At 41.8% G+C, this 27,850-nt stretch overlaps 1 protein-coding gene across 6 annotated transcripts in view; it reads left to right on the plus strand.

Moving 5' to 3' along the window:
* The window catches only part of LOC131682777 (calnexin-like), a 95,051-nt gene that overhangs the window by 14,376 nt on the left and 52,825 nt on the right, over positions 1-27,850 (plus strand). The window lies entirely within an intron of this gene.

Below are 27,850 nucleotides of genomic sequence, written 5' to 3' on the forward strand. Positions count from 1 at the left end.
CTTATAAAGGCATTTTTCGACTGACGCGAGGTGTGACAGTTTGTGAAAATCTAATTTCGGCAAATGAAAAAAATCTTTTCCTCGCATTACGGGCCGTCGATTCCCGATGCAAGGACAGTAAAAGTGCACAGAAAACATCTAGAAACACAGTGTACTTTCTAAAAATAGTGAAAAATGGTTTTTCAGAAAATAAAATTCGATCCGAAAAGTGAAAAAATAGGGCGATAAGAAAATTTGACATATTCAAATAATTGGTGTTTCACTAGCGACTACCAGGTGTCGCCCCAAAATTCTTCACCTGAAAAATAGGTGGCAAACCAGCCGATCGGTGCTCAGTTAATTTCGTCCGCGTCCCTTGTCACCTATTTTTTATTGGGTGTCTCATCGGATCTTTTTTTTTTTTTATTCATTTCGTTTATTTGATAGGCACAAATGCGTTAGCTTGGCGGTGCCAAATGCTTTTGTTTTTACATTTGGATATCTTAAAACTAGGAGGTTACAATGTTGAAATATTTTTTTTACAAAGGAAAAGAAAGTTTACAGCTATCTTAAGACTAGAAATAAGATTCAATATACAAAAGAGGGCCAAAAGATTTTTTTATGAAAAAATTTAAAACAAGGGATTCACTTTGATATACAAGAGGGGGAGTAATAGTATTTTACGAAATATTTTACGGTTATCTTAAAACTAACAATATAGTTTAGTACACAAAAGGGGGGAACAAATATTTATGAGAAATTTCACAGAAATCTTAAAACTAGGGATTCAATTCTATTTACAAGATGGAGGACAAGAGTTTCAATAAAGAGTAAAAATTATAGCTATCTTAAAACTAGGAATACAGAATACTAATTTGAATTTTTTAACTAAAACTTATGCTTGGTCAAGATATTCAAAGGGTGGCTTATTTCCGCATCAGTGTAGCAGCAGTTGTATCAAGGACAGGGGAGAGACAGGGAAAGAAGAGCAAAACTTGCAACTTTCGCTCGAACGGCGGGGGGGGGGGGGGGGTGAGGGGGATCAGCGAACCAAATTTGCGCCTCAGTATAGTAAGTCGTCGAGTACCGGATTGGCGGATGGTATTCTTCGGACCCGCGGGGAATCGTTCAAAAGTCATCGGACCTCGAGTCGCTCTCGCTTCAGTTTCCTTCTATGCAGGCGTAGTGGTAAGGGCGATGGCGGTTAAATAGTGGCACTCTGGAGCTGATCGGTTCCACAAGGCAGGAGGAAACTCTAAAAACGAGAAATAAAAGAGAGGGGCTAAATTGGGATATTTATCGTTTTTATGAAGGTATAAATAAGGGACATATAGGGGAAATCACGAGTTGCCAGCATATCTCGGACTGGTACATTGGGTGGTCTACCTCGGGCCCGAAGGGATTCCTTTAACTGAGACCTGGCGTCACAATACCCGGCGCACACCCAGACAACGTGTTCGATGTCGTGATAGCCCTCATCACAAGCGCACAGACTACTCTCCGCAAGCCCAATACGCCGCAAATGCGCATCCATGGTGTAGTGATTGGACATAAGTCGGGACATTACACGAATAAAATCCCGACCCACATCCATCTCCCCGAACCAAGGCTTCGTTGATACCTTTGGGATAATCGAATGTAGCCATCGTCCAAGTTCCCCATTGCTCCACGAGGTTTGCCAACTGTTGAGCGTCCTCTGACGACAAATACTAAAAAATTCGTTGAAGCAGATTGGTCTTTCGTATATGTCACCATTTAATGCGCCCACCTTTGCTAATGAGTCGGCCTTTTCATTGCCCGGGATAGAACAATGAGAGGGGACCCAAACAAAGGTAATCTGATAAGATTTTTCAGATAACGTACACAAGGACTCCTGTATCTTCCCCAGAAAATACGGTAATTGCTTTTTAGGCTTCACCGCACGAAGAGCCTCGATAGAGCTGAGGCTGTCCGAAACGATGAAGTAGTGATCTGTGGGCAGAGTGTCGATGATCCCAAGGGTGTACTGAATTGCAGCTAACTCTGCGACGTAAACTGAAGCGGGATCATTGAGCTTGAATGAAGCGGTGATAGTATTGTTGAAGATACCGAAGCCAGTGGACCCATCGAGATTTGATCCGTCAGTGTAGAACATTTTGTCACAGTCGACTTCTCGGAATTTATTATAAAATATATTGGGGATCACCTGCGGGCGTATATGGTCCGGGATTCCACGAATATCTTCCTTCATGGATGTGTCGAAGAATACAGTAGAATCAGAAGTATCTAGGAAACGGACACGGTTGGGATTGTACGAAGAAGGATTGATGCTCTGTGCCATGTAGTCGAAGTACAAGGACATAAAACGGGTTTGAGAATTAAGCTCGACGAGCCTCTCGAAGTTTTCAATTACCAACGGGTTCAGAATGTCGCATCGGATGAGCAATCGATATGAGAGTTCCCAAAATCGATTTTTTAGCGGAAGAACGCCCGCCAGCACTTCGAGACTCATCGTATGGGTCGAGTGCATGCAACCCAAGGCAATGCGCAAGCAACGATACTGGATTCTCTCCAGTTTGATGAAGTGTATGTTCGCAGCGGAGCGGAAACAGAAACACCCGTACTCCATCACTGACAATATCGTTGTTTGGTACAACCTGATCAGGTCTCCTGGGTGAGCACCCCACCATGTTCCAGTTATTGTTCGGAGAAAATTGATCCTTTGTTGGCATTTCTGTTTCAGATACCTAATGTGACATCCCCAGGTACCTTTAGAGTCGAACCAGACCCCGAGATATTTAAATGTGAAAACCTGGTTGATCGTTGCACCCATTAATAAAAGCTGGAGTTGCGCCGGCTCACGCTTCCTAGAAAAAACAACCAACTCAGTTTTCTCCGTGGAGAACTCGATACCCAGCTGAAGAGCCCAAGCAGACAAATTGTCCAAGGTATTTTGTAATGGTCCTTGCAAGTCGGCAGCTTTGGGCCCTGTAACAGAGACCACCCCGTCGTCTGCAAGTTGCCTTAGCGTGCATGAATTGGCAAGACAACCGTCAATGTCATTCACGTAAAAATTGTAGAGCAGGGGACTTAGACATGAGCCCTGGGGAAGACCCATGTAGCTAAATCGCGATGTTGTTAAATCGCCATGCGAAAAGTGCATGTGCTTTTCAGACAACAGGTTTAGCAAAAAGTTATTTAAAATTGGTGAAAGACCATGCTGGTGCAGCTTCTCTGACAGAATGTTGATAGAAACTGAGTCAAAAGCCCCCTTAATATCCAAGAAGACTGATGCCATCTGCTCTCTGTTAGCATAGGCCATTTGGATTTCTGTAGAAAGCAACGCAAGGCAATCGTTCGTCCCTTTGCCTTTGCGGAAGCCAAATTGTGTATCTGACAGTAAGCCATTTGCTTCAACCCAATTGTCGAGGCGAAACAAGATCATTTTCTCGAACAACTTCCGAATACAGGACAGCATTGCAATCGGCCGATACGAGTTGTGGTCGGAGGCTGGTTTTCCTGGTTTTTGGATGGCGATGACCTTCACTTGTCTCCAGTCATGAGGGACAATGTTACCCTCAAGAAACTTGTTAAATAAATTCAACAAGCGCCTTTTTGCAGTGTCAGGCAGATTCTTCAGCAAGTTGAATTTGATTCTGTCTAACCCTGGGGCATTATTGTTGCATGATAAGAGAGCAAGTGAGAACTCCACCATCGAAAACGGTGTTTCGTTCGCGGTATCGTGAGGAGACGCGGCGCGGCACGTTTTCTGTACCGGGACAGAGTCCGGACAGATCTTCTTGGCGAAAGCGAATATCCAACGGTTTGAATATTCCACGTTCTCGTTGGTACTATTATGATTACGCATACGTCGAGCCGTACCCCAAAGAGTGCTCATCGCTGTTTCTCTCGTTAACCCGTCGACGAACCGACGCCAATAACTGCGTTTTTTGGCTTTCATTAGACTCTTCATTCGCCTTTCTAACGACGCGTACTGTTGATAGCTAGCGGGTAACCCGTCTTCCCGGAAGGCCTTATATGCAGTGGACTTTTCCGCGTACAGCTCTGAGCACTCTTTATCCCACCACAGGGTGGGAGACCGTCCATGGGTATTCGCGCTGGGTACTGGTTTAGTCTGAGCTTGATTCGCACTGTCGAGAATCAAGCCAGCCAAAAACCTGTACTCTTCCTCCGGAGGAAGTTCTTGAGTGGATTCGATTTTAACGGATATCGCGGTCGCGTAACTCTTCCAATCAATGTTCCGTGTGAGGTCATACGAGACATTGATTGTTTTCGATGGTCTTGAACCGTTAGCAATTGAAATCACGATAGGCAAATGATCGCTACCGTGGGGATCAGGGATCACCTTCCACATGCAATCTAACTGTAGCGATGTCGAGCAAAGCGACAAATCCAACGCGCTTGCGCGTGCTGGTGGTGTAGGAATCCGCGTCATTTCTCCCGTGTTTAAGATGGTCATGTTGAAATTATCGCAAAGATCTTGGATTAATGTTGATCTATTATCATCATGAAGACAGCCCCATACCGTACCGTGCGAGTTAAAGTCTCCCAGAACTAGCCGCGGTGCCGGTAAGGATTCCGTGATATTACAAAGCGTTCGGTGCCCTACCGAGGCTCTAGGAGGAATGTAGATGGAAGCAATGCAAAGGTCTTTACCTTTGATTAAAACTTGACAAGCGACAATTTCAATGCCTGGTGTCGAAGGGAGGTTAATTCGGTTGAAAGAATAGCACTTTTTGATCCCCAAAAGTACTCCTCCATAGGGGTTTTCTCGATCCAGACGAATTATATTAAAGTCGTGGAAGTTGAGATTTATATCGGAAGTTAACCAAGTTTCACATAATGCGAAAGCATCACATTTTAAACTATTTAGTAAAAATTTAAAGGAATCGATTTTCGGGAGGATACTTCTGCTGTTCCACTGTAGAACAGTGATCGAATCGGTGACCTCGTTCGATGACTTAGCCATCGATGGATACGATCGCTGCAAGGAGGGGCCATTTAGTAGTCAACTGCTTCAAAAATGTTTGCACTATAGGGAGAAAACGTATCAGAAGGCTTTTAAGAGGATCAGTAACATTGAAAGCTGTGAAAATTAAGTCCACTATGTCAGAAAATTTCATTAGTCCGCTACTGGACTGAGTATCTGTTTGAAAAAAAGGGACACTTGGGGTTTTTGGTGTCCCTGGAAGTGGTGGGTACTCCTTGTTAGAATTAATATTTCCAAGTCCTGGAGCAAATTGCTTCGGCTTTTGTGCATCACTTCCGTTGGATTTATTGGTTGTAGATGGCGCACTCTGAGTGGACGACACCTTGGCACCCTTACGGGGCAATGTAGGGGAGGCTGGATTTCTCCTCTTCCTGGATTCCCCTGGGTTAACCAAAGATGTTCCCTCTCGTGGGTCGTCAGATTCTTGCTCAACGTTAGCCAAACCAGCATAGAGATTTTCGGACAGGACAGATGGCGAAGCATTCTTTAGCATTTCTGCATAAGAACGCCTTGAGCGTTCCTTAAGGGAGCGCTTAATTTTATCCCCGCGCTGCTTGTACGCAGGGCATGATTTAAGAGCATGTGAAGGGCCCCCGCAGCAAATACACTTTTCAGTTTCTTTGTCGCAAGAGTCATCCTCATGCTCTCCTTCGCATTTGCCGCATCGTTTCTTATTTCCACAATATGTGGCTGTGTGGCCCAACTGCTTGCAATTGCTGCAGCTCATGACCCGCGGTACAAACAGGCGCACTGGTAGGCGAACCCTGTCAAGGAGGATGTAGTTGGGAAGAGAGGACCCGGCGAATGTCACCCGAAGCGAGCCTGATAGAGAGTAGGTAGTCTTACCTCCCTCGGTGTTTGCGGTATATAATTGTTTGCATTCTAAGATCTTAATCTGTTCAAGAGAGGGGTCCTTAAAGCAGCCAACCCCGTGCTCCAACAGTTCTCGGCATTTCAGGCCCGGTTCGGACACTACCCCATCGATTTCACAGGCCACACAAGGCACGTACGCTTTAAATTCCCGCGTAAAGCGCTCACAGCAAGCAATCGCGTTTGCCTGCCCGAGATCATTCACTAGAACACGTATCTTGTTTGCTCGAACACGTGTTATCTGAGTTACGGCCGGGTAATTAGCAGTCAGATCTCGAGAAAGTTTTAAAATATTAACCGGTTTCTCTCCGGTCCGAAAATATACCACCCATGGCCCAGAGGAACCTTCTGGGTACTGCTTTATACGGGGAGCAATGCGAGTATTAGGGGGATCAGGGACTTCCATGATTACATCAGATGGTATTTCGCCCTCGGCCATTTAAGCACGAGGGCAGAGCGTTATATAAACGAGAATGTGTCTTATTATTTGATTACAAGGTAGAGTAAAAGTAGGGAAAAGGAAAGAAAGCAAACGAGGGAAAAAAAATAAAGCAAAACTTATCTGCAAACAACGTCGATTGTTCCGCACCAGCGAAAACAATGTGCTGGATTTACTTTCGGCACCAGCAGAACGACAGCTAACGAACGAACAAAGGATGACCTTGACTCACTAAAATTTACACACCGAACACCACTGTGAAATATAACGATCCGTTCCGTTCAAAGGTTGGGAGACGTATGTCATCGGATCTTTGAAAATGAGCCGCCTTGGATATTCAACTGTTTTATAGCTTTCTTATTTAATTGCAAATGAGTAGAGGTTTTGATTCTTTTATATTCGGGATTGCAGATATTTTGTCACATGTAAATTTTGGGCGTTCGTTGATGTGATGGCACTGAAAAAAACACGTATCCGCCGGTCGGATAACTTTTCTTTGGACTAAGCAAACTGGTTTCTATGTTTGAGGTTTGTTTTACCAACGGGGGAACTGATCCACAGAACATTCAATGTGCTTAGGGAAGGCGCATGGCCTTGTTTGAGTAGAAAGATGGCTTCAATCATGTATGATGTTTGAGAATTGACAATTCGCGAGAGGGATCGGGGACCGGTTGGCAATTACCTTCAGTTATGTCCGCACGAAGAATAAGTGTTTTTCTGTCATGTTCATTGGTTAGCGTTCAATTCTATCTCATGCCCCCACGCGAGTCTGGGTCTATTGATGACATTTGGTCCTTGGACAGGCGACGACTGAGTGCCGTTGGCCTTCTGCCGGTGGTGGCAGTGTGAGGGGGTGCGAGCGGATTTGGCCGGAAAGACAATACCGTAAAGACGAATTGTTGTTCGGGGGTTGGCTCCAATGGGACTTTGATTTGACTGGTGTCGATGATCGCGGGTCGATGCGTACTGAAGGTTCGCCGCATCTGTTTTGGTGATCTTGCAAGTCTAATTTCAAGTTCCGTTAATGATAACAGGCCCGTGCATCGGGTTAACGATTTCCCTTCAATTTTCGATATAATCGTTCGTATACGTGTTCACAAACAATCCAATAAGGAAAATAGGAAATACTTTCGTTGATTTATAACATCTCGAACTATCATAACTCTTTGTCTGTATAACGTGTTATCACTCGGTAGTTCGCAACCCAAAAATATATCGTAGAGACGGAATAGTAAAATTAGTCCAAATAATGTCGCAATAAATAGTGATCCGGCCCATTACGCAGATAAGATTAGCTTTTCTAGGCAATACTCCCACGGTCGGCTGTGTGGAGTTGGAAGCGAATCCTAGACCCTATTCTCTTCCAAATTCCCTATGGAAGAGTCTGATGAACCTTCTGTATAAGATTCCGCATTTTATTCAAACGATCGCCGGGTAAAATCAGCACCGACACGATAGAAACTACGAACAAGTTCGTCGCGTGATTGAATATTATTAAAAAATATAAGCAGTGCTCCTTATAGACGGCTATCCGGAGTTCAAGGTGCTCATTTTGCTAATCGTATTAATACAACAAATGATAAATTTCCCAAATTCTCGGCAGCCGGCTGCCCAGAGCAATTATTACATGATAACACTACTGACACATTTACTAACAACTCTTCCCTTCCCGTGATACATGTGGAGATGCAGAGGATTCCTCGGTCTCTAGTAGCAACATGTATCGGACTAACATTCCTTCCTTTCCCAGAAGATCTGCATTCGGACGTAGCCGGCGTCGGTATTGATCAGCATGCAGGGATCAGAATAGATTGTACAATGTGGCTCATCATGTTATTCCCAAGCATGTTGTTCCAATGAACATTTTGCAACCTAATTTGGTTCTGGTCAATAACGGAGTAGCAACTACGGGCGATCTCTTATGCTTATGCTTATGCTTATAATTAGACCGTCAGAAGCAGTGATGCTATGAAAAGTGAAATTTTCATCAATCTTCAAGTCATCAATCGGTTTTTGCTTAATAACTTTTTCCACAAGCATCAGATCGTTTTGCAGTCTTCTAGACTTTGTTTCCTGGACAAATTTCCTATAAAAATCAGGCATCTATTTATTTTTAGGAGGTAAAGGGCGACTATTGGAAGAATTAATTTGCAAAAGACAATTTCCCTATACGAAATCCGATGTAAACTTTAAACCGCGGGCGCAAAAATATAGTTTCACTGATCGAGCTGAAAATTTGCAGAGTTGTTCTGGGAGCTAAATGGGACTCAAAAAGTTACTCGGAGCCAGATTTTATTTTTTTCATATAACCATGTCCCACTCTAATATACATACATACACACATAGACATTTTCCGACCTCTACGAACTGCGTCGAATGATATAAGAGATTCGACGTTGCGCGCCTTGGTCGAAAAGTCGAAATTCCGACCGATTGCATAACCTTTCTATATGAGAAAGGCAAAATTCTAAAGAATTGACTTTTTGTAAGTTTTACAAAAATACTTCAAAAATCGTACTTCTTTGAATTCACAGTCAAATAAAAAGAAAATCCAAAATTTTGCAGAAAATGGCAATTATTTTTTAATTAATTACTGAATAGAGACCTAATTGAATTAGTGACCAAAAAATGTTGTATCATTAAAATCGGTAGATTACAACTGGAGATATTTTTGATGAAGTGAAGAGCCAATTTTTAAAAATACAAAAATGGGTTTTTTCGCAATATCTTGAAATGTATTCCATACAGAATTTTTTCAGCGGCATTTTCGTTTCCAGCGGGCCATTTTACTATGAAAATGATAAAGAAAAGTTGAGAATATCACAACTTTTTGAAATTTGTAAACTAGTGTAATCGACGATCGCAGATGGTCAGGGATTCCATGTGTGAGGTGGTTATTGGTTAGATTAAAAGCAATTTTTGAGCAGAATTTAGTTTTGATGGACTACGTAGCGTTAAATAGTCATTGAAGGGGGACATTTGCCACTTCTGAACTATGCAATACTTCGATGTTGTGATTACGGCTGGATTCATTACTTCACTGCGTATCAGAAATCAGAGTGAGAGCTCACAGAATCGTTCGAAAAGAGTAAGCACTCCAGCTATTACATCAAGGCTCGTCGTGTGAGTAGAATACATACAGCCAAAAACTACACGTAAACACCGAAACTGAATTCTTTCTAACTGAAGGATATGCGTTTTGACAGAGGATCTGAAGCAAAACTTCCATACTCAATTACCGATAAGATAGTTGTCTTATACAATCTGATCAAATCGAGAGGATGGGAGCCCCATCAAGCTCCAGTAATTTAAAGTAGAAGATCGTCTCACTACTGACATTTTTGCTTCAAGTAACCAATATGTTTACCCCATGTGCCGTTGGAATCAAAAAAAGACCCCTAAGTATTTAAAACACATCGAATGGGTAATTGGTTTACCACTAATTAGAAGCTGGAATTTTGCTAGTTCGCGTTTTTTCTCGAGAGAATAACACTCTCTGTCTTTTTCGCCAAAAAATCGATGCCCAAGTCAACAGCCCAGACCGATAAATTGTCTTGCAGTGGCTTTGGTATATCATTGCGGTTCGTGCCTACTATCGACACAACGCCATCTTCTGCAATTTGCCTCAATGCACAACTGTTTGCCAAGCAATCACCAATACTGCTGACATAAATATTGTACAGAAATGGACTAAGACATGAACCTTTGGGGAGACACGAGTAGGTAAATCTCAACGTCGATGAAGAGCCATGGGCAAAGTTCGGTGAAGCTTCTCTGACAGAACTTTTAAGGAAACTGTATATCAAACGCTCCGTCAATGTTCAGCCGAGGTCGTTTGTTGACGTTTGACGAATGCGATCTCCATTTCCGTCGCCAGCAGCGCCCAACAGTCGCCAGCGTCGATCACAGATCAATACACGCATGCTTACATCGGAAGGCTTTTGGGTACAGGAGAGACCCGCTAGTGTGATCAGTAGACAACCTGCAAGCCGTCGTCGACTTTTGGGGAAAGCGTTGCTTTCACTGGAGATATGCGATCGTGGGAAATATGTGTGTGGAGCGTGACCGGAAGTGAGCTCCCTGGAAATCTCTAATGCATTCAACCATGGTTCGCATCAAATACCCGGATTGTTCAGTCACTATAAATAGTACTGGTTTACGAGAAAAAAAAGAAAGATTTCTTTCCTAACTATGTTTTCTAAATGTAATTTGCACCATTCACAAACCCCGATGATTGTTATTAATTTTTTTTTTCCTGCAGAAAGACGATTTTCTACTTAATTCTCGGAGTTGCTCAGAAGTTGTTCATAAGTTTTTGTATGGTTCATTTTTCTTATAAATCCATTAGAGGTCATCTCCTTTATTATAGAGATTTTTTATAAATCGAAAAAGTATTTTTAGTGAATATCTAGGTCAGAATTCGCATATTGTCATGAAAAAAAGATGTCATAAAATGAAATTTAAAAATTAATTTTTTTTAAGCTTGAAGCCCATTGGAGGAAAAATATATCACAAAGAATAGAAACCCATCGACCGATAGCAAAGACTATCCAGATTTTTTAAAGCGCTATAATTTACGTCGTCAGTGGGCTATATTCCATTACCACATCCTGGCGAGATAGAAACAGAAATAATACAGGAAAAAAAACTAAATTTTTATGGAATTTTCCACTTTTTGAGTTCAGTTCATTGTACTTTTTTATTGACTTTATTTACTTTTTGTTTTTTTTGATCCGTTGTAAAATTTTTAATTGAAGCATACTTGAGTTTTGGATTTTCAAAAAAAAATAACTTTTAACAACTGAAGCAAGGTAACTTTTTAGCAGGCGGCCTGTTAAAATGGCAATATAAATACTGATATATTTAGCAAAATTTCCCTAACATAATTCAAAAAAATTACAAAAAAATCGGAGTTAGCTTGAAGCTATACGAATGTAGAATCGTTATGCGTCTTCTTATCGGGTACAGTGCTCTTTGCAGTCATTTCTGGAAGCTTCTGACTGCAATCTGCTTACAATTCTCTTGAGATCTCGTGTTAAAGTTTAAAAAAAATTATGTTTTCATAAATCGTCACGCGATGGAAAAAAGAGAGAATTAATTCTGCACATAAGAAATGAAAACCCGAGTATGATGATCACAATATCCAATCCTCTATATTACCCATGAGCGCATATTTATCCCGTTTACTATGGGATTTCCTATCTTTATGGGACTGATTTGCGATCATAGGTCGTATATGCACAGTTCAAACAGATTTCAAATAATGTTTGTCTGCTGCCCTGAAGGTGCCATCGCGTCGATTCAAAAAAATGTGTCAGGACTTCATAAAGACTTTCAAAGCTACTCCAGGACATTCGGGCATAGCGAAAAGTTTTTTCAAGTATACGGCTATCAAGCAATTAAACTGGAACGTAAAGCAAAACATTACGGCCAAAATCGCGAGTCTGGAAGATATATGATCAGGATCTGAACAAAGTCAATAAATGCATCTGAAAGGGTGATAAAACGTATGTCAAATTTGACTTTAAACATCTTCCTGAGCAGAAACTTTAGGTTGCAACGATCACAGAGTTATTCTAAAAAAGTATAACATTGTTTTTGTAGACAAGTTTGCCGGAAAAAGTATATGATCTGGCAGTAAATTGCTGTTATGGCCGAAAGACTCCGATTTTCATCACAACCAACAATATGAACCGAGTTCTGCAACAAAGATTGTATGAAAAGCGTCTAGTGGTTAATTAGGTCTCACCGTTGCCCTCCCATTTTTTTGCCAGTTTTTGCGAGCAGCCACTACAGTAAGAACACGCAACAGCGGTACAGAGATAGTAACGTCAACGTTCTTGAGAATGGGATCAACTCCCTAAACTGCCCGGAATTCCACATAGTCAAAGTATATAGAAATTCCACCTAATCCAAATGCACTTAGTCTATAAATATATAGAATAGAAACATGGCTAAGGATGCTATTTCAATGACCAGTGATGTTTACCACCAGCAGCTTGCGCAAAAATTAAATGCAGGTATCCAGCCCAAAGTTCAAATTTTCATTCGTGAGGAATTAAAACCACAATAACCCACAATGTTATCTTACACTACAATAAATACGCATCATTTTATTCTATTAACGTTTTATGCCAAATCATACTTCCAATTGAAAGCGTAGTCATTGCAAATTGATTTTGTTTATTGCAGGATATATAAGGATATATAATGACAAAAATATTTTAAAAATATTTCCAGTCAGGTCATACAAAAACGCAACTTCAATTATTCGTAAAAAATATCCATGCATCAATAGTTCATGAGTTATCTGGAATTGAAAAATTGTCAATTCTATAAACTTCAACAAAATCATACTGCAAAATAGTGAAGATCATTTTGCGCTAAAGACCGCGAGAATTTTTTTTTTTCAAGGAAATTCAAAATGTTTCAAAACGTTAATTTTTAAGTCTTCCTAAAATGAGATGATAATAAGATACAGAAATACAAATTTTCAAAAAGCAGAATTTTAACATAAATTAGTTATAATCTTCTCAAAATACAAATATATTTCTTTGCCCAGTAGGTTTGAAAATTGAATTTGTTTCTGTGAGTTTCTACTAGAATACAATACCAATTTACAGCGAAATAGCCGACAAAAATAGTATTGTTTTCTTAAACCTACACAATTGCATCTCACACATCAAATTAGGTTGGACATTAACAAATATTTCAGATTAGTAGAAGATCTCATGACACAACTTAAAAATGGATAGAGAAATAGCAAAATAGATGTTGGTCGTGACAGTTTCCACAAACACGAATAGAAAGAGATTATTTTTATATACTATGCGATATGTTGATTCCTTGCCCTGTTATAAATAACGCGCAACTGGTAATTTTTGAGCCATGACCAGTATAACCCAAATCTTGTGAAAGAAGTCAAGTTGTCACAAGAAATTTTGGCATTCTAAAGTATAGTTGCTCTCGGTGATGCGACGAGTACAATATGAATAAGCATTATATGAGAAATTATCTAAATATTATCTCACTACTAGGTCGATTATTTGATGATCTGTGTGTTCATATACCATCCAACATCTACCTCACAGGAGGACGCTTAATTCCAGAGGTGGATGCAGAAACTGTGAAAATCACTTTGAAGTGAACTTACATTTCTTTGTTCTCAAAGTGAAATTACGTATTAATTTTTGAGAAATAGTTTCTTCATTATTGAGTAAATTCACAAAAAGTTTTCGGATTAAAATTCTTTGAATTACTTAGATGTGTTTTCATCCCCTATACTCAATATCGGTTTAGTTTTGTCCCTAAAATACCATAAAATAATTCTCTAATGGTTTATTTGACACGGCTCAATGCGTTAGCATAACTGAGCCGTGGATTTTTTAAGTTTTTACAATAAGTAAAAATAAAAATGTTCTAAGATTGTTTGTCTGATCTGGTTGACGCAGCTTGCTTCTGCGTGTTGAGATCCTTTTCCTTGGCGATGAAGCAGCTTGAGGGTCATTCAGTCTGCCTTTTCTCGCGTTATCGTTCACGTCCATGTCACATCGGTACTACTTTCCTGCTATCGCGATCGTTGTACCTACATTATTGATTAATTGGATCGTTGTTTTTGGTTTATCTGCAAGTGTTGGGGACTGCTTGTTAGAGTTGGCTGTAGTAGATAAGTTTTGACTAGTTGCTTCGGCGCATGTTTTTCCGTAGTTGGCTGTATGGTTACAGAATTGGCATGTTGGGGTCTGCCCGAGATATGTGATTAGCGTTGATTGCCTATAGGTTACGCCTTCTCTCGGTGTCGAGAGTCGTATAAGAAAGTATTGGTTTAGTCACTCGCATCCTCACAATATGAACGCCGTTGGAAATGCCTGTGAAAAAAAATTCTCCAGGTTCATTCGTAATAGATTCTACTTCTCCATATTGCATCATAATTCGTTTGATTTACTCTTCCTTCGTGCGCAAGGGCAAATCATGGATACGCACCATATCGTTTTCCATATGCACGGGGATCTTGATTCTGGTGTTATTAAATTCGACCTCGTGTTGCATGTTGTTCTTTGCAATGAAATTTTCTGCATGTGTCAATCTTCTAAACATGATCAAAACACAGTTTTGACGTGGTGCAGCTGAATGTACGTAACTTCAGCAAGCTTAAGCTCCATTTTAACTAACTAAATGTTACACTTCCTGAACTGTGGGTCTAACACGAGTTTTATTAAAGTCGATCAAAATCGTATTATCCCGTAGCACTTTTGTTTCATTTGGCAGATTCATTTCACTTCGCAGCCAGGGGCAACGATGCAATATTGTTTGTGCACTGATATAGAGCAAAACGCTGGCTTGCTTGACTGGTGCCTATTGCCTGCTATAGCGTAGCAATTTTTTGCTCCTGCTTTGCGCGAGGTCAGAAGATATACTAAATACACTCAGATTTTTTTTACGCGGGGGATACAGGCCGCGTAAATGAAAACCGCGTAAATTTCAAAATTCGCGTAAAAGAAAACCGCGTAAATTTCAAAATCCGCGTAAATGAAAACCGCGTAAATTTCGAAATCCGCGTAAATGAAAACCGCGTAAATTTCAAAATCCGCGTAAATGAAAACCGCGTAAATTTCAAAATCTGCGTAAATGAAAACCGCGTAAATTTCAAAATCCGCGTAAATGAAAACCGCGTAAATTTCAAAATCCGTGTAAATGAAAACCGCGTAAATTTCAAAATCCGTGTAAATAAAAACCGCGTAAATTTCAAAATCCGCGCAAAAAACCGCGTAAAAAAACCGCGTAAAAAAATACCGCGCAGAAAAAACCGCGTAAAAAAACTTGAGTGTACTCTTCATGAAACGAACTGATTTTTAGTTATTGACAATTGGTAAGTGAGAACTGAATTGCTTTGTTTGAAAGTTATATGCTTAAAACCTATCGTATTTTAACAAAATCACCCATATATCAGAAAGCAAACAACATAGCCAAAAACAAAAATAATACATTGTAATGGGCACATTAGGCCTTTCATTTGAAACTTGTTAAGATGGGTTCAGCCATTGCTACATGACATTAGTGTGCATACATACACAGACATGGTGGTAATTGAGATAACCCATATAAATCTAAATCACTGTGACGCCGTACAGCAACTGTGATGTCACTTTGATTGCAGACCCGTACCAAGTCCTCCCTAATAACGGAAGCTAGGTGGCGAATAGATCGAGAACGGCCGTGATAAAAGTTATGGGCAGATTCTCCATTCAAGAAGTGGTAGAACGCTCATATGAGGGCTTCGTGATCGCCAAAATCAACGGCGTCTTCGTGTGAAGCTATTACGCTCCTCCAAGGTGGACAGTAAAGCAGTTCAGCCTAATGCTGGAGCAGTTAACCGAGTAGTTGATCAGTCGGAAGCCGGTAGTCATTGGTGGGTACTTCAACGCCCAGGGCGTGGAGAGTAACCAACACAAGAGGGGGTATCTGTAGTCCTTCATTGATGGCGAACATGGATTTGAGAGTATGCGAAACATATACGCATAGCGGCCACCATGCGATTCGCTGCCGTATTGATCAACGGAAGTCTGCTGTAGCATGGTGAGCGAAAGCGGAAGACGAATGCCTTCAACAAAGACCTCTTCGTTGAGGCATTTCGGTCGAAAGGCTGGACCGAGAACGTGGGTAAGGCTAATCTTACAAGAAGGATTGTGGCGGCTTGTAACGCCACAATGCCGCGAAAACTGGAACCATGTAATAGACGGAGTCCAGCTTATTGGTAGAACGAGACGTTTAGTACGCTACGCGCTGCTTGTCTCAGAGCCAGAATGCGAGCTCAGGAAACATTATCGGAGTCAGATAGAGTAGAGCGCTAGGCAGCGTTTCGGGAAGCTAGGGTCGCTTTAAAATGGGAGACCAGACTTAAAAAATCAGATTGCCCCAAAGAGCTGTGACGAGAAGTAGACGCTAATCCTTGGGGCGACGCGTACTGAGTCGTGATGGCGAAAAGGAAGGGTTCGACGACGCCAGCCAAAATGTGCCCGAGTAAGCTGAATATAATTATCGAGGGTCTTTTCCCGACGCACGATCCAACTATCTGGTCACCAACACCGTACGGCGAAGAAGAAGGAGCACACACGGACGATCGGTAAGTAACGATGAGCTCGACAAAGCATCGAAGTGTCTGAAATCAAAGAAAGCCCCCGGTCCAGATAGAATACCAAACGTGGCGCTGAATGCTGCGATCCTGGCATATCCGGACATGTTCAGGATGGTGCTGCAGAAGTGTTTAAATAAAGGTATGGAAGCTGGTACTGAAGCCGAAGTCAGGGAAGTCACCGGGCGATCCGGCCTCTTATGTCTGCTGGATACACTCGGAAAATTCCTGGAAAGAAACATCCTTAACAGGTTGATGAAATGCATGGAGGGGGAGCGCGGACTAACTAAGAGGTATTTCGGATTGCGCAAGAAGCGTCAACAGTGTATGCAATTCGGACAATGTTTAACAGTGCTGAGAAGGCATCTAAACAAACGTGAAGACGATATCGATACTGGGCTGTGGTCACGATAGATGTTAAGAATGCATTTAACAGCGCCAACTGGACAGGCATTGCTGCAGCGCTGCACAGAATGAGGGTTCCCAACTATCTATGCCAGATCCTGAAGAGCTACTTGTAGAGCAGAGTGCTATTGTGCGAGACGAGCGAAGGGCAGAAGTCAATGCCAGTCACAGCGTGCGTTCCTCAAGAATCCATTCTTGGTCCAACTCTTTGGAACGGGATGTACGATGAGGTCATAACTCTGCGGCTGCCCAGGAAAGTGAAAATCGTGCACACAAAAAATAATGAAATTTAAACGACATGTAAATCAATACGAATGTAGACATACAAAGATTGAATCAAAAATTTTATTTAACATTGGAGCATCAAAAAGTATACAATTTTACACGTTCATTCGTGTAATATTACATGTCATTCATCTTACAGCAATATTTGATTAAAAATATATTGAAGTGCATTGGTTTTCCGTTTAAAGAAACTGTAATTTTCAATCCACGTGTAAAATTACAATAAAATTCGTTAAAGGAAGCACGACAAGTCGCGTGTATTTGTGGTGGAACTTAATTTTACATTTATATTCATGCTTCAAATATGTGCATGAAAATAAACTTAAAATTACAAAATATTTTTTTCTGTGTAGTTGGTCAAATAAACACTAAACAAACTAAACAAACAAAGAAATTAGTTTGATCAGTCCAAGAAATGTCAGCTCGATTAGCATCAACCGGCGGATACGTGTTCCCTTACAATGCCATCAAATCAAAGAAAATTTAAAATTACGCACGACAAAATATGTGCAATTCAGAATAAAACGAAATGAAAGCTAAACTAATTATTTGCAATTAAATAGGATTGGAAAAATTAGTTGCTTGACCATGGATCATTCTCAAAGATAGCACTGTTGATGAATCACTTTATAAAATAGGTGATAAGGGACGCGGACGAAAATAGCTGACCACTGCTAACGAATGTAAACATACAAAGATTGAATCAAAACTTAAATTGCATATACGTCTCCCAACCTTTGAACGGAACGGATCGTTATATTTCACAGTGGTGTTCGGTGTGTAAATTTCAGTGATTCAAGGTCATCCTTTGTTCGTTCGTTAGCTGCCATTCTGCTGGTGCCGGCAGTAAATCCAGTACATTGTTTTTGCTGGTGCGGAACAATCGACGTTGTTTGCAGATAAGTTTTGCTTTATTTTTTTTTCCTCGTTTGCTTTCTTTCCTTTTCCCTACTTTTACTCTACCTTGTAATCAAATAATAAGACACATTCCCGTTTATATAACGCTCTGCCCTCGTGCTTAAATGGCCGAGGGCGAAATACCATCTGATGTAATCATGGAAGTCCCTGATCCCCCTAATACTCGCATTGCTCCCCGTATAAAGCAGTACCCAGAAGGTTCCTCTGGGCCATGGGTGGTATATTTTCGGACCGGAGAGAAACCGGTTAATATATTAAAACTTTCTCGAGATCTGACTGCTAATTACCCGGCCGTAACTCAGATAACACATGTTCGGGCAAACAAGATACGTGTTCTAGTGAGCGATCTCGGCCAGGCAAACGCGATTGCTTGCTGTGAGCGCTTTACGCGGGAATTTAAAGCATACGTGCCTTGTGTGGCCTGTGAAATCGATGGGGTAGTGTCCGAACCGGGCCTGAAATGCGAAGAACTGTTGGAGCACGGGGTTGGCTGCTTTAAGGACCCCTCACTTGAACAGATTAAGATCTTGGAATGCAAACAATTGTATACCGCAAACACCGAGGGAGGTAAGACTACCTACTCTCTATCAGGCTCGATTCGGGTGACATTCGCCGGGTCCTCTCTTCCCAACTACATCCTCCTTGACAAGGTTTGCCTACCAGTTCGCCTGTTCGTACCGCGGGTCATGAACTGCAGCAATTGCAAGCAGTTGGGCCACACAGCCACATATTGTGGAAATAAGAAACGATGCGGCAAATGCGAAGGAGAGCATGAGGATGACTCTTGCGACAAAGAAACTGAAAAGTGTATTTGCTGTGGGGGCCCTTCACATGCTCTTAAATCATGTCCTGCGTACAAGCAGCGCGGGGATAAAATTAAGCGCTCCCTTAAGGAACGCTCAAGGCGTTCTTATGCAGAAATGCTAAAGAATGCTTCGCCATCTGTCCTGTCCGAAAATCCCTATGCTGGTTTGGCTAACGTTGAGCAAGAATCTGACGACCCACGAGAGGGAACATCTTTGGTTAACCCAGGGGAATCCAGGAAGAGGAGAAATCCAGCCTCCCCTACATTGCCTCGTAAGGGTGCCAAGGTGTCGTCCACTCAGAGTGCGCCATCTACAACCAATAAATCCAACGGAAGTGATGCACAAAAGCCGAAGCAATTTGCTCCAGGACTTGGAAATATTAATTCTAACAAGGAGTACCCACCACTTCCAGGGACATCCAAAACCCCAAGTGTCCCCTTTTTTCAAACAGATACTCAGTCCAGTAGCGGACTAATGAAATTTTCTGACATAGTGGACTTAATTTTCACAGCTTTCAATGTTACTGATCCTCTTAAAAGCCTTCTGATACGTTTTCTCCCTATAGTGCAAACATTTTTGAAGCAGTTGACTACTAAATGGCCCCTCCTTGCAGCGATCGTATCCTTCGATGGCTAAGTCATCGAACGAGGTCACCGATTCGATCACTGTTCTACAGTGGAACAGCAGAAGTATCCTCCCGAAAATCGATTCCTTTAAATTTTTACTAAATAGTTTAAAATGTGATGCTTTCGCATTATGTGAAACTTGGTTAACTTCCGATATAAATCTCAACTTCCACGACTTTAATATAATTCGTCTGGATCGAGAAAACCCCTATGGAGGAGTACTTTTGGGGATCAAAAAGTGCTATTCTTTCAACCGAATTAACCTCCCTTCGACACCAGGCATTGAAATTGTCGCTTGTCAAGTTTTAATCAAAGGTAAAACCCTTTGCATTGCTTCCATCTACATTCCTCCTAGAGCCTCGGTAGGGCACCGAACGCTTTGTAATATCACGGAATCCTTACCGGCACCGCGGCTAGTTCTGGGAGACTTTAACTCGCACGGTACGGTATGGGGCTGTCTTCATGATGATAATAGATCAACATTAATCCAAGATCTTTGCGATAATTTCAACATGACCATCTTAAACACGGGAGAAATGACGCGGATTCCTACACCACCAGCACGCGCAAGCGCGTTGGATTTGTCGCTTTGCTCGACATCGCTACAGTTAGATTGCATGTGGAAGGTGATCCCTGATCCCCACGGTAGCGATCATTTGCCTATCGTGATTTCAATTGCTAACGGTTCAAGACCATCGGAAACAATCAATGTATCGTATGACCTCACACGGAACATTGATTGGAAGAGTTACGCGACCGCGATATCCGTTAAAATCGAATCCACTCAAGAACTTCCTCCGGAGGAAGAGTACAGGTTTTTGGCTGGCTTGATTCTCGACAGTGCGAATCAAGCTCAGACTAAACCAGTACCCAACGCGAATACCCATGGACGGTCTCCCACCCTGTGGTGGGATAAAGAGTGCTCAGAGCTGTACGCGGAAAAGTCCACTGCATATAAGGCCTTCCGGGAAGACGGGTTACCCGTTAGCTATCAACAGTACGCGTCGTTAGAAAGGCGAATGAAGAGTCTAATGAAAGCCAAAAAACGCAGTTATTGGTGCCGGTTCGTCGACGGGTTAACGAGAGAAACAGCGATGAGCACTCTTTGGGGTACGGCTCGACGTATGCGTAACCGTAATAGTGCCAACGAGAACGTGGAATATTCAAACCGTTGGATATTCGCTTTCGCCAAGAAGATCTGTCCGGACTCTGTCCCGGTACAGAAAACGTGCCGCGCCGCGTCTCCTCACGATACCGCGAACGAAACACCGTTTTCGATGGTGGAGTTCTCACTTGCTCTCTTATCGTGCAACAATAACGCCCCAGGGTTAGACAGAATCAAATTCAACTTGCTGAAGAATCTGCCTGATACTGCAAAAAGGCGCTTGTTGAATTTATTTAACAAGTTTCTTGAGGGTAACATTGTCCCTTATGAATGGAGGCAAGTGAAGGTCATCGCCATCCAAAAACCAGGAAAACCAGCCTCCGACCACAACTCGTATCGGCCGATTGCAATGCTGTCCTGTATTCGGAAGTTATTCGAGAAAATGATCTTGTTTCGCCTCGACAATTGGGTTGAAGCAAATGGCTTACTGTCAGATACACAATTTGGCTTCCGCAAAGGCAAAGGGACGAACGATTGCCTTGCGTTGCTTTCTACAGAAATCCAAATGGCCTATGCTAACAAAGAGCAGATGGCATCAGTCTTCTTGGATATTAAGGGGGCTTTTGACTCAGTTTCTATCAACATTCTGTCAGAGAAGCTGCACCAGCATGGTCTTTCGCCAATTTTAAATAACTTTTTGCTAAACCTGTTGTCTGAAAAGCACATGCACTTTTCGCATGGCGATTTAACAACATCGCGATTTAGCTACATGGGTCTTCCCCAGGGCTCATGTCTAAGTCCCCTGCTCTACAATTTCTACGTGAATGACATTGACGATTGTCTTGCCAATTCATGCACGCTAAGGCAACTTGCAGACGACGGGGTGGTCTCTGTTACAGGGCCCAAAGCTGCCGACTTGCAAGGACCATTACAAAATACCTTGGACAATTTGTCTGCTTGGGCTCTTCAGCTGGGTATTGAGTTCTCCACGGAGAAAACTGAGTTGGTTGTTTTTTCTAGGAAGCGTGAGCCGGCGCAACTCCAGCTTTTATTAATGGGTGCAACGATCAACCAGGTTTTCACATTTAAATATCTCGGGGTCTGGTTCGACTCTAAAGGTACCTGGGGATGTCACATTAGGTATCTGAAACAGAAATGCCAACAAAGGATCAATTTTCTCCGAACAATAACTGGAACATGGTGGGGTGCTCACCCAGGAGACCTGATCAGGTTGTACCAAACAACGATATTGTCGGTGATGGAGTACGGGTGTTTCTGTTTCCGCTCCGCTGCGAACATACACTTCATCAAACTGGAGAGAATCCAGTATCGTTGCTTGCGCATTGCCTTGGGTTGCATGCACTCGACCCATACGATGAGTCTCGAAGTGCTGGCGGGCGTTCTTCCGCTAAAAAATCGATTTTGGGAACTCTCATATCGATTGCTCATCCGATGCGACATTCTGAACCCGTTGGTAATTCAAAATTTCGAGAGGCTCGTCGAGCTTAATTCTCAAACCCGTTTTATGTCCTTGTACTTCGACTACATGGCACAGAGCATCAATCCTTCTTCGTACAATCCCAACCGTGTCCGTTTCCTAGATACTTCTGATTCTACTGTATTCTTCGACACATCCATGAAGGAAGAGATTCGTGGAATCCCGGACCATATACGCCCGCAGGTGATCCCCAATATATTTTATAATAAATTCCGAGAAGTCGACTGCGACAAAATGTTTTACACAGACGGATCAAATCTCGATGGGTCCACTGGCTTCGGTATCTTCAACAATACTATCACCGCTTCATTCAAGCTCAATGATCCCGCTTCAGTTTACGTCGCAGAGTTAGCTGCAATTCAGTACACCCTTGGGATCATCGACACTCTGCCCACAGATCACTACTTTATCGTTTCGGACAGCCTCAGCTCTATCGAGGCTCTTCGTGCGGTGAAGCCTAAAAAGCAACTCCCGTATTTTCTGGGGATGATACAGGAGTCCTTGTGTACGTTATCTGAAAAATCTTATCAGATTACCTTTGTTTGGGTCCCCTCTCATTGTTCTATCCCGGGCAATGAAAAGGCCGACTCATTAGCAAAGGCGGGCGCATTAAATGGTGACATATACGAAAGACCAATCTGCTTCAACGAATTTTTTAGTATTTGTCGTCAGAGGACGCTCAACAGTTGGCAAACCTCGTGGAGCAACGGGGAACTTGGACGATGGCTACATTCGATTATCCCAAAGGTATCAACGAAACCTTGGTTCGGGGGGATGGATGTGGGTCGGGATTTTATTCGCGTAATGTCCCGACTTATGTCCAATCACTACACCATGGATGCGCATTTGCGGCGTATTGGGCTTGCGGAGAGTAGTCTGTGCGCTTGTGACGAGGGCTATCACGACATCGAACACGTTGTCTGGGTATGCGCCGGGTATTGTGACGCCAGGTCTCAGTTAAAGGAATCCCTTCGGGCCCGAGGTAGACCACCCAATGTACCAGTCCGAGATATGCTGGCAACTCGTGATTTCCCCTATATGTCCCTTATTTATACCTTCATAAAAACGATAAATATCCCAATTTAGCCCCTCTCTTTTATTTCTCGTTTTTAGAGTTTCCTCCTGCCTTGTGGAACCGATCAGCTCCAGAGTGCCACTATGTAACGCCGTCGCCCTTACCACTACGCCTGCATAGAAGGAAACTGAAGCGAGAGCGACTCGAGGTCCGATGACTTTTGAAGGATTCCCCGCGGGTCCGAAGAATACCATCCGCCAATCCGGTACTCGACGACTTACTAGACTGAGGCGCAAATTTGTTTCGCTGATCCCCCTTCCCCCCCCCCCCCCCCTTCGTTCGAGCGAAAGTTGCAAGTTTTGCTCTTCTTTCCCTGTCTCTCCCCTGTCCTTGATACAACTGCTGCTACACTGATGCGGAAATAAGCCACCCTCTGAATATCTTGACCAAGCATAAGTTTTAGTTAAAAAATTCAAATTAGTATTCTGTATTCCTAGTTTTAAGATAGCTATAATTTTTACTCTTTATTGAAACTCTTGTCCTCCATCTTGTAAATAGAATTGAATCCCTAGTTTTAAGATTTCTGTGAAGTTTCTCATAAATATTTGTTCCCCCTTTTGTGTACTAAACCATATTATTAGTTTTAAGATAACCGTAAAATATTTCGTAAAATACTATTACTCCCCCTCTTGTATATCAAAGTGAATCCCTTGTTTTAAATTTTTTCATAAAAAAACATCTTTTGGCCCTCTCTTGTATATTGAATCTTATTTCTAGTCTTAAGATAGCTGTAAATTTTTTTTTTCCTTTGTAAAAAAAATATTTCAACATTGTAACCTCCTAGTTTTAAGATATCCAAAATGTAAAAACAAAAGAATTTGGCACCGCCAAGCTAACGCATTTGTGCCTATCAAATAAACGAAATGAATAAAAAAAAAACTTAAATTGAAAATTACGTTAAAATCAATGCACTCAATTGGAGCATCAAAAAGCATAAAATTTTACACTTTTTTACACATGTCATTCATTTTACAGCAATAAGCGTGTAAATAATATATTGAAGTGCATTGGTTTTCCGTTTGAAGAAACTGTAGTTTTCAATCCACGTGTAGAATTATAAGAAAATCCGTTGAAGAAAGCACTACAAGTCGTGTGGATTTGTGGTGGAACTTAATTTTACATTTATATTAATGCTCCAAATATGTGCATGAAAATAAACTTAAAATTACAAAATATTTTTTTCTGTAACTAACGGTGATGGGTGAGACACTTGAAGAAGTGGAGTTTTCGGTGACGGAGACAATAGACGCGATCGAGAGCTGGATGAATGGAGTCAAGCTGCAAATAACTCACCACAAGTTGTTGGTCAGCTACGTCAAAGCGATTCAGCGGATTCAGATCGACGTTGGAGGGCACGTGATTGCATCGAAGCGTGCACTGTAGCAATTTTGAGTGATAACCGACGGCCTGTGAAAAGTCGGTGAAGACAACGAGAATCATGCCAAATGTCGGCTACCCGAGAAGCATCACGAGACGTATGCTATCTACTGTTTCGTCATTGATACTTCGATATGAGGTTCCTGCCTGGGGTGCTGCGCTGAAAACCAAGCGGAACCGTGAACAGGTGAACAGGACATTCCATCTGATGGCCGTACGAGTCGCGAGTGATTACAAAACATCATGCCGGCGATAACGCAGTATGCGTTATCGCCGGCATGATCCCCATCTGCATCACTATGGCTGAGGACTCATAACAAATGTAACAGCTCGAATGCATAGGAAACATGGAGAGGTGAACTTCTATTTGATGTAAATTTTGTACGGGCACGGAAGCTTACGGAATTACTTGCATTGGTTTGGATATGCTTCGTCACTCCTTTGTCCGGAGTGCGTGAACGTGTAGAGACACCGGAACACGTGGTCTAGGTTCGAAAAAGTTTTCGTAGGGTGTGATAGTTGACAGTATCGTCGAAGAGATGAGCCACGACGAGCATATCGATGTAGATTAGGTCCACCGCTGGGGACTAGTTGAGTAGTACGCGACGTAGAACCGGGTTCGAGTCATCTGGGCGCCAGTGAACCGGACATAAGGCTTAATCGGAATCGCCGGATCGACCTTAATACCCTACCGGATAGCTCGTGAGTAGGGTAGATGCACAACCGGGGATCAGACCGAGTAGACCGCGTTGAATAGCTATCAGTGGGTCATTGAGGCGCCATTTAACCGGAAGCTACGCTCCACTCCACTGAATGGACTGGCCCGTAGAGTAGGCTAGGTCGAGTAGATCGGAACAAAGCAGAAAGCTAATTGGCTCACGGAAACGAATATCGGTATCGGGAGAAATCTACCGCTAGTATTGAAAGAACCTCTCTCACCTAGAAATTCTCCTTCGGAGTAGGCCAGATCCAACGTTGGGGACTGGACCGAGTAGTTTACGAACAAGTCGGGAGCTGAACGAGTAAGTGGTGCTGAATGGTACGAGAAGAAAGTTTCGGTGCTAAATGGCACAAGGGAGCCGAAGGGCTAGGTAAATTAAACATTCTGAGGCTCGCCGCCCAGATTGTCTTCGTAGAGGAAGAGCACTAAGTTGCTACCCACAGCTAGCTTTCCGACTGTTATGCAGAAATTGCCAGCCTGTGTAGATGGTGAAGAACACACCACCGTCGAGGAGTAGTACTGTAACCCTACTAAAGAAACTAACTGCTAAGTAGTGGAATTAGAGTGGGTGTTATGCACATATAAACCCCCTCCCGAAGTATTGCCGTAAGGTAGTGCCGGGGAGGACTCAGGTTTTGGGCAAAGGTGGCAGCAGTGGTTTTTGGCGAGTCGGGTGGCAATACAAACCAGCTCCCTGAGACGATAGAGTTTAATATATGTTTTTCCTGCAGCCTCAGGGCTTTTTTGGAAGTTTTTTGTTGTCCTCAAACAAAAACAAAAAAACACATACACATTCAGACATTGTTAATTCGTCAAGCTGAGTCGATTGGTATATGAGACTCGGCCAAATCACAAATCTGAAATGAAAATAAGAAAATTTTCTGAACTATACATGAAGATATAATAGCTTATTGAGTTAAAACTATAAGCAATAGTCTAGAAATGTCTCACTCAACATACTAATTTCATAATAAATCCGGTGAAGATAAGTTTTCTATATTGTATTTTGAAGATATTTTTGTTCCTTCCATGAGAAACTATCAACGGTCTTCTAGAAAATTTTTTCCCACATACAAATAATTTAAGGTTATATCATTCATGGTTATTCACGATAGATTTAAGTTCTTCCACATAATTGTATTTTTCAGTGTTTTGTAGTACTTGCACCGACTCTTTTAGTCGTAGAAAATTTAACTTTGGTCGAATATAAACACAGTAGTCTAGATAGCCAAAAAATAGTAGTTTGTAATATTTTCTAAACTGCTAGGATATAACGAGATAGAAATTCCGCTTTCGAGGTCTGGTTATTAGAGTATTAAAATGATGACTGACATGATCCTATATCATATTAGCACGTAACACTTCACTCGATCCATAGTCGATTTGATCAAATATGTCGGTTTAGCTAGTAACCTATATTCCCATAGGTGATCTCAATCGATTGTACATTACAATGGCTCTCTGTGAAGCAATGAATTTATTACTTAACAATGGTGTTCATTTTTAAAATTATTAATGGAATGCTGCCTCGATATTTGTGTGATCGAATTGAAAGAGGAAGTGATGTGCATAGGTACAACACTAGAAACGCGTCAGATGCAAGAACACCTAACTTTTTATTTGGTAGATCACAGAACTCCGTGTTGTACAAAGGAATAAGTTTTTTCAATTCGATGCCTAGACATATTAAACGTGCGACAACATTAGCGGAGTTCAAAACACTATGTATTTCACACGTAAAATCTGCCTTGTAGACAGATTTTTTGAATTTTTATATTTTAAAGTTATTTGAATAACTATGTAATACCACGAAAATTGTATTTTTTTTCTCTTCTATTATTTGCATTTAGTCACACTAAGTTATTATATTCGCTATGATGATGATGGATTTTTGTGAATTGTTTACTATAGTTTTTAAAAATAATGAGATGTCTACAGAAGTCTGAGCGACGCGCGCGATAAGCAGATAGAGACTAACTTGAAATCGAACATGGTGCCCAGTACTAAGAGCTCATGGGGTTGAATTGAAGCTTTTAGACTTTTGTTGTGATCAGGGTCTGATTTGGTGATGGAGTTGCTTTGCTGGCTTTGCTCGACAATAGCGTTAATCTCGGTTATTGCTGCCATAGCGGCAATAACGTAGTTGGTTCGTTGAGTGGGGGCTTGGTGACTTCTTCTGATAAAACAAGATATTGGGTTCAATTCCTGATCAATCCAGGGTATTCCCGGAAAGGAATATCCCTGGATTGCCTTGGGTTAGTGGTACGCTACTTTCAATAAAGGGGCTTGATGTGGATGATATAACTCGATTAGACTCTGCACTGCCACTAGGCTCGTCACTTCTCACCTTAGCAGTAGGTAGTACCGATGTCTTGGTCAGGCGGGAGGAGTCTTACAGAGAATTATCAGAAATGGAAGCTATTGGGTTCAATGCCCGATTCTATCCAGTATCTTCTCGGAATGGAAATTTTCTTGATGGACCCTGGTTGTTGATGGAATATTCGAAATATATCTGGTTACGTTCTTTTGAAGGAAAGGCTATGTCTGTAAATTGAACCAGTCCGTTTTTTTTGTTAACTGGTCTTGTCATGATTTAAAATTTTAATTATCTTCTAGATAAATCG

The sequence above is a fragment of the Topomyia yanbarensis genome, chromosome 2 (genome assembly GCF_030247195.1).
Source record: "Topomyia yanbarensis strain Yona2022 chromosome 2, ASM3024719v1, whole genome shotgun sequence".
Classification (NCBI taxonomy): domain Eukaryota; kingdom Metazoa; phylum Arthropoda; class Insecta; order Diptera; family Culicidae; genus Topomyia; species Topomyia yanbarensis.